Source organism: Physeter macrocephalus, chromosome 12 (genome assembly GCF_002837175.3).
Source record: "Physeter macrocephalus isolate SW-GA chromosome 12, ASM283717v5, whole genome shotgun sequence".
NCBI classification, from domain to species: domain Eukaryota; kingdom Metazoa; phylum Chordata; class Mammalia; order Artiodactyla; family Physeteridae; genus Physeter; species Physeter macrocephalus.
Window position 1 is genome coordinate 24,518,070 of NC_041225.1, and position 7,332 is coordinate 24,525,401.

The 7,332-nt window shown below is 48.9% G+C and overlaps 1 long non-coding RNA gene across 1 annotated transcript in view; it reads left to right on the plus strand.

Moving 5' to 3' along the window:
• The first annotated feature begins 450 nt into the window (after positions 1-450).
• Positions 451-7,332, plus strand: part of LOC129392625 (uncharacterized) — an 85,622-nt gene continuing 78,740 nt past the window's right edge. Inside the window, exon 1 of the long non-coding RNA XR_008618822.1 lies at positions 451-537. This is a non-coding gene — a long non-coding RNA (uncharacterized lncRNA). The remainder of the gene's footprint in view (positions 538-7,332) is intronic.

Sequence of the window (7,332 nt, forward strand, 5' to 3'; positions counted from 1 at the left end):
AACGAGTGATGCCACAGTCTCTGATTGATTAACGACAATTGTGAATAGCAGAGACATAATAAGGAAAGGTAAAATTTCATAGTTAACTTTTAGCTTCAAGTGTTTTATGGATTTCACACGTTTAATATGATAGTAAGCACAGCAGCAACCATCATTTGTGAACATTTACTGTAGACCGTGTATCTTTGAGTTTTTGGGTAGGATTCCAGGAAAAATGCCTGCGCTGCGGCCACAGTGGGCGGGGCCTCCAGGCCGGGCCGCCCCTCCAGGACCCCCGACGGGGCCCTGCGCTCCTGGCGGCTCCTCCCCCGGCGCCCCGCTCCCTCCCGGGAGGCCTCGGGGCAGAGCGGCCCCACCCGCTGCGGCCAGAACGGAGCCCGCGTTTCCTCAGAGCTGGAGCTCCCGGCTCGGTGTCTCTTCTCTCCGCCGTCACGGAGCTGCCCCGGGGCCCGAGGGGAGGGTGGCCTCACTGAGGCTGCCGGCTGCGGAGGGGCCCCGGCGGGCGAAGCCGCGACAGTCGTGGGGGCGGCGGGCCTGGTAAGTGGGTCCGGTGCCCGGGCGGCAGGGCAGGAGCAGCTTCTGAGGGGCAGGTGTTCGCTGCCACCCGCCGCTGCTGTGCAGAACGAGCGGCGCCGGGGTCTGGTCCCGGGGAACTTCGGCCCCTCCTCTCGGCCCTGCCCTCGGCCTGGCTCGCGGGGCCCGGGGGGCGCGGGGAGGGGGCGGCCTGAGCGTCCTGAGGGGGCACGGGGCAATGAGGGGCAGGCTCCGGCCGCAGCGTCAGCGCCCCTCCTCCCGACGGCGGGGAAAGCGACCGAAAGTTCCTCTCGCGGCTCGCAGGCCTCTTATTCAGCCGAGGCCCTCTGCGCCCCTTCCTCCCTGAGCTAAAGTACCGAGCGGAGGGGACAGGGCGGGGGGGTGGCGCAGGTGTTGGGGGACGTGAAAAGGTGATCGTCAGCTAAGGAGAACCTGCTCTCCCATGGTGAGGAATGCAGGGCTTTCCTTTGTTTGGGAAGATGCCAGAGTCCGGCTCACCGAATTCCTTCCTTTGATATGCACCTCAGCTCTCTGGGGCCTGCATTCTGTATGTGCATATCCTGAGTTCCTCAGGGCCCGCCCGCTCACATTGGAGCGCTGCAGGTGCTGATGGCTGTGACATCCTTTGTTTACTGAGATGGCAAGAAATATTCCATTTCTCACAGGCTTGAGGGGCAGACAGTGAAAAAGAGTCGGAGAATCTCACTCGGCATGTACTTTGGTGTACATATAGATAATATTTATACTTAACTGTGCTAATAGAGGTTCTCAAGTCTAATCAACTTGTACTACTGCCCTCTATGTATTAATATCATAAGATAAATGCCTATAGAATTGACTTAATCCAGTTAAATAGGATAATGATTTTTAAAGGAAACATAATAGAAATATAACAACAAAACCTTTACCACTAAAGGCTGGGTCTGGAACAACCTAAATAAATGTTCCCTTGTTAAAATATTGAAAGAGTATTCAATAGAAATGTCAATAAAAATGACAAATAATAAGGGCAGCAGAATGCTGAAATGTTCTATCTTTATCATTAAAGTGGCAGAAAATCATTTATTAGTAGGCACTGGGGGCAGAAGATGCCTGATTTTATATCTTTGTCATATTTGTGTAGTTGTTTCAACAAGTAACTTAAAGACAAAATGGAAAAACAAGGAGATTTGTGCCTGAGATCCTGTTGATGTGAAACCAGGGATGGCCACCTTGTGCCAGGTGTGTTAAGTTTACCTCGCAGGTAGCCCTCAGAGCTCCCGAGAAACAAGGGCTGGAATTTTTCTGCTGGGTGCCCCTTAGCTTCTGTGACTTGATTGATTGTGAGTCATGTTGGGGGAAAGACCTGATCACAGGAAGAGGGTGGGAATAGAGTGATTTGGGGAGCAGCTGACAACATTCATCACAGCTCATTGCCTGAATGAATTTTAAAGAAACAGGAAAACAAATGATTCTTATGGAATCAGAGAATGTGAGGGCTGGACAATCCCAGGAAATGAGGAACACCCATCCCATTTTCCAGATGAGAAAACAGAGGCCCAGCAAGGTGAAATCCCTCAGCCAAGTTGCACCCGTCTCTCCTCCCCACTACATGGTTCATGTAAGCAGGACTCTTCCTGTCTGGATCACTGCTGTACCCCAAAAAGGGCCAGGCATCTAGCAGCTGCTTCAAAAATTTTGGTTGACTTTAGGAACAATGTTATTTCTTTCTTTCTCACTCTTGTGCAGGATTGTGCCAAGAACTCCCCAGGTTGCAATGTAATTCGATAAATGTAAATATTAATTGAGTTTTGTTGTGATGAGGACTTAGGCTTTGAAGGTAACAGACTTGGTTCAGATCTTGGTTCTGCCTCTCAGTAGCTGTTTGGCTTTGGAAAAATTACTAAACCTCTCTGAGATTATTTCCTCCTTTGTAAAGTGGGGATAAATCTATCTGAGCCAGCAGAGCCCCTGCATGAGAAATGTGCATTAAATATTGGTCTTTCTCACTTTCCCACGCCATCTCTGTTCTTCCCAGAGAAGTTGTACAGAAGGATATAGTACTTTTAAAAAATAATTTATTTATTTATTTATTTTTGGCTGTGTTTGGTCTTCGTTGCTATGTGCAGGCTTTCTCTAGTTGCGGCGAGTGGGGGCTACTCCTTGTTGCGGTGCGTGGGCTTCTCATTGCGGTGGTTTCTCTTGCTGCATTTGTTGTGGAGCACCAGCTCTAGGCATGCGGGCTTCAGTAGTTGTGGCCTGCAGGCTCAGTAGTTGTGGCGCATGGGCTTAGCTGCTCCGCGGCATGTGGGATCTTCCCTGACCAGGGCTCAAACCCATGTCCCCTGCCTTGGCAGGCAGATTCTTAACCACTGTGCCACTAGGGAAGTCCGATATAGTACTTTATAAAGAGGGGTTTAAATTTATTTCAGATAGTGTACATTTTTCTTGTAGAAAAGATTCTTCCACTATAGAAACATTAACACGCAATACCACTACAAATGCAGTATTCTATGGGTTAGATATTATCAGTAGATTTTATGAGTAATTGGGCAAATGCCAAAGCACTAGCAACTGTTGAGTAAGAGGATTGAAATCTGGGGTGCCCCCACCCCAATTTCAAGAACAGCGTGTTTTTCAAATCCATGTTTCATCTGGTTTTTGTTTCTCATCCATCCTCTGGGTTTGCCTTTCTCAAGAAGGCTCAGATCCTCCGCTTTCACAGCCTCGCGGCTGGCTGTGCCCCAGCTCCAGCCCTGGAACCTCTGCATGCCTGGCTGTGTCTGCTCTCCCTGTGCGTCACCAGCTTTGCCAGGAGCTGCTGCGTCCTGCACTGCTTGCTGTACCCCAGGGTACCTAGACCCTTCTGGTACATGAAGTACACCCTCATACCGTGTGTGCACGCCCATCCCCTTACCTTATATCCTGCCTCTAAGCCAGGCTTGGGGATTAGTCCAGTGTGCATTCAGCTATGTTAGGTGCTGGGATCAAAGTGAAGTTCCCAACATTTGAAGTTGCAGGCTTGAGGGGCACACAGTCATTTAAAGTCGGGTCACCTGACTTAAAGGGGGGGCTGATTGATTTAAAGCCAGGGCAGCTGACTTATAGCCTGCGTCCCTCAGGTGCAGGACGAGACCAACTTTGGCGGTGCACGGGTTCGCTCCAAGCCAGCACTGCTGTTCGGGAAGAGCTTCCAGTCACGCCTTAGTGCAGGGGGACTTGGTCCGTTGTCTTGCCCCTGCCCTCAGAGGGGGGCCACCTGCTCTTCTGGAGGAGAATCAGGGAGGGGGGGGGGCAGAGTCCCGGCTGGTGTTGCAGCACCCCTTGTCTGATGGCAGGGAAAGGGGGGAGGGGCTGTGTGGTGTCCTGGGGCTGGACTCACCAGGTCGACTCAGCCTCTCAGCCTCCTAACCTCCCCCCCGACACACCCCACAAGAGTTTCCAATAATATGTAATTGCGCCTTACGTTCTCTGTCTTCAAACTCACACGCAGGTTCCCAGGTTCCTTAATTCAGCCAATTCCTCTGTGCTCTTTCTTCTATTAGATACAATCCCAGAGGGAGGGGCTGGGGGATGGGACTGGAGGGACCCCGGCAGCACTGGCCTCAGCTGAGTGCATAGATCCGGGGCCTGTGCTCTCACACATGTGCGAGGACCCTTAAAGCAGAATCGAGGGGGCCAGTTAGAGGCAGTCCTTGCTGCCTCAAGTGAGTATGGATCACCGTCGGGTGCGGAGCACGCTGAGCCCTGAGAAGTACTGTTAGGAGGATGTGTTCCTCCCCCGGCTTCAAGGACGTGGGTGGGCTTCACGGCTCCAGTTCCCCTCCAGGCCTCCAGGTCTGACTGCAACCCAGCGCCCTTGCAGACCTGCCTTCCTGTCCCAGAACGTGCCAGGCTCCAGGAAGAATCCAGACTGCAGAGATGGTGCCTGAGCGCTCCAGCTTAAGAAGTGCTGTCCCTGGGGACCCAACAGTGGAGGCAGGAAGGGTGAAGGGAGTAGGGCGGGTAGGGAGGGGTGGCTGCCCTGGGAGACGTTGAGAGAGAAATATCGCCCCCCACAACCCCTGCCCCCTGCAACTGACCCACTGATGCCATAGGATCTCAGAACCCTTTAGTCAGAGATGCCTCTGCTTCTTTACTCCTGTGTTCAAAACTATGAAAAACCAACTCTTCATCCTCTTGCTGCCTTGCCAGGACTTTTAAAGCACTGTTCTTTTGAAGCACTCGTTCCCTAAACTGCAGTTTGGAGCTGCCCCAGCTATTTAAAAGTGTTTTCCTTAAACTGAGACTAAATCCTACTCTTTTGGATAAACGACCTTCACTTCAGAGGAGATCGTCTTTTCTGCCCATTCCTTCCTTCTACTGCCCTCTTAAAAACCCCTGTGTTTAAAGAGATTGGTGATTTATTTTTTGCTTGATGTCAAAAAGAAACCTTCCCCATGCACCCCAAAAAGATCCCCAGCTATTTAAAAGTGTTCTCCTTAAACTGAGACTAAATCCTACTCTTTTGGAAAAACGACCTTCACTTCAGAGGAGATCGTCTTTTCTGCCCATTCCTGCCTTCTACTGCCCTCTTCAGAACCCCTGTACTCAAAGAGCTTGGTGATTTATTTTTTGCTTGATGTCAAAAAGAAACCTTCCCGGGCTTCCCTGGTGGCGCAGTGGTTGGGACTCCTCCTGCCGATGCAGGGGACACGGGTTCGTGCCCCGGTCCGGGAGGATCCCACATGCCGCGGATACCTCTTCATTTCTTACTCTTCAAAGCCAAGTCACTTGAGTTACAGGGAAGCAGCTGATTGAGTTAAAGTTGGGTCATGTGATTTAAAAACCAGTGGCAGTTGATTGATTTAAATCCCAGTCATATGACATGAGGAGAGGGTGCTAAAAACTGTTTTTTCATCTCTGGCTCAGAATATCCTATTTACCTTGGTTTTTCTTATGATTTAGAAAACTTGAGCTGTCTCTCCTTGGAATCATCAGGAGAAAAATATAGTATTTCAGGTTCATTCTTGAAACCAACTTCTCACTGTTAAGGTGTATTGACTAAAAGATCTTCCTTCTTTAAGAGATTCCAAACCTCTGTAGGACACTTCATTGTAATTGGAGAAAAAAACAAGAATGAAATCAGGCCAGCAGCTGCAGGAGGCCAAGGCAGCCCCCAGGACTAGGGAAGGAGGAGGAGGAAGGGCTGAGAGTTGCCATTAGAGCAGACAACCTTCAGAGGGCGCTGAAGCACCGGCAGAGCCCACCTGCCACTTCCAGTCCGGCACTCCAGGGTCAGATTTGGACTTGGAGATGGGGTTGCTGTAACCCCAAGGAGGTGAGCAGAGAGGAGGAGTTGATTACCAGTCTCCTCTGACTCTCTGGCCCAAATTGCCTGGCTTCACAGGGGGGACAGAGTTTTGCTCCCAGCAACTGATGGGGCACTTCCAGGCTGGTCGGCTTGCCAGTGGCCCGACAGCCTGACAGGCTGACTGCAGTGTGACCGCCCTTTGTTTCTCCAGAATGTGTACATCAGGAGGTGCATGGTTGTGGGACCCCATTCACCGCCCCCCCGCAAGGGGGATGGCACCTTCCCTGGCTGTACCCTATGAACACCAGGTACTTGAAATGAATGCAAGTATTTTGACTTCAAGGAAAAGCTCACATAACTGCTTCTGCCTCACCATGTGTGGGATTTACTATAATGGAAGGACATTATAAAGAACAGTTAGAAAACTCACCCTTTGGTCTCCATGTAGGAGTTTATTTGAAAAGCTCACATAACCTCTTCTGCCTCATAATGTGTGGGATTTACTATAATGGAAGGACGTTATAAAGAACAGGTAGAAAACTCACCTGTTGGTCTCCATGTAGGAGTTTATTTTGCATGAATCCCTCCTACATGAGTAGATAGCAGAGGTTTATTTTTGTTCCCGCGTGTGTAGTTGTGGCAGAGGATGTAGGTATGGTGATTTGAAGCCCTCAAAAAATATTCTCAGAACTCTCAAGATTTCTCTTGATTGGAACCGAAAGAGACCTGGAAAAGGAAAAGAAGAGGAGGGAGAACGAATGACTGTTCCTCAGTAAATTCACCTTCCTGGTTGATTGTTCTGTCTTCTCATTTCTTTTAACTTCTATGTATGTCTAATGGAATAATGTAGAAAGGCTGATTTTTATGCTTTAAAAGATTTTACATCACAAAGAAACTAGAAGTGGCTAATAGAACTTATTCAAATCAATTTTACATAGAGACTTTGATATTAAATTTATATACTAAAATGGGTTAATCCAAATTTTCTCTTTCTTTATTTTATTATTTTTTTTGCGGTACGCGGGCCTCCCACTGTTGTGGCCTCTCCTGTTGCGGAGCAATGGCTCCGGACGCGCAGGCTCAGCAGCCATGGCTCACGGACCCAGCCGCTCCACGGCATGTGGGATCCTCCCGGACCAGGGCACGAACCTGTGTCCCCTGCATTGGCAGGCGGGCTCTCAACCACTGCGCCACCAGGGAAGCCCTGTTTTATTGTTTTTAAATACATGGAATGTTTTCTCTTTTCTAATGTAATTCTTTATTTTACCTGTATATTGTGAAAAAAGTTTAGTTGCACATAATATAAAAAATTACACTTTATAGGCGATATTAATCCATTTACATTTACTATAGTACTGAAAATACTTAGGTTTAGAGTTACCATGTTATTGAGTGCTCTTTTTTATTTATTTATTTTTTAAAAAGATTTAATTTGGGGGGGCATAAATTATTTATTTTTATCATCTTTATTGGAGTATAATTGCTTTACAATGGTGTGTTACTTTCTGCTTTATAACAAAGTGAAC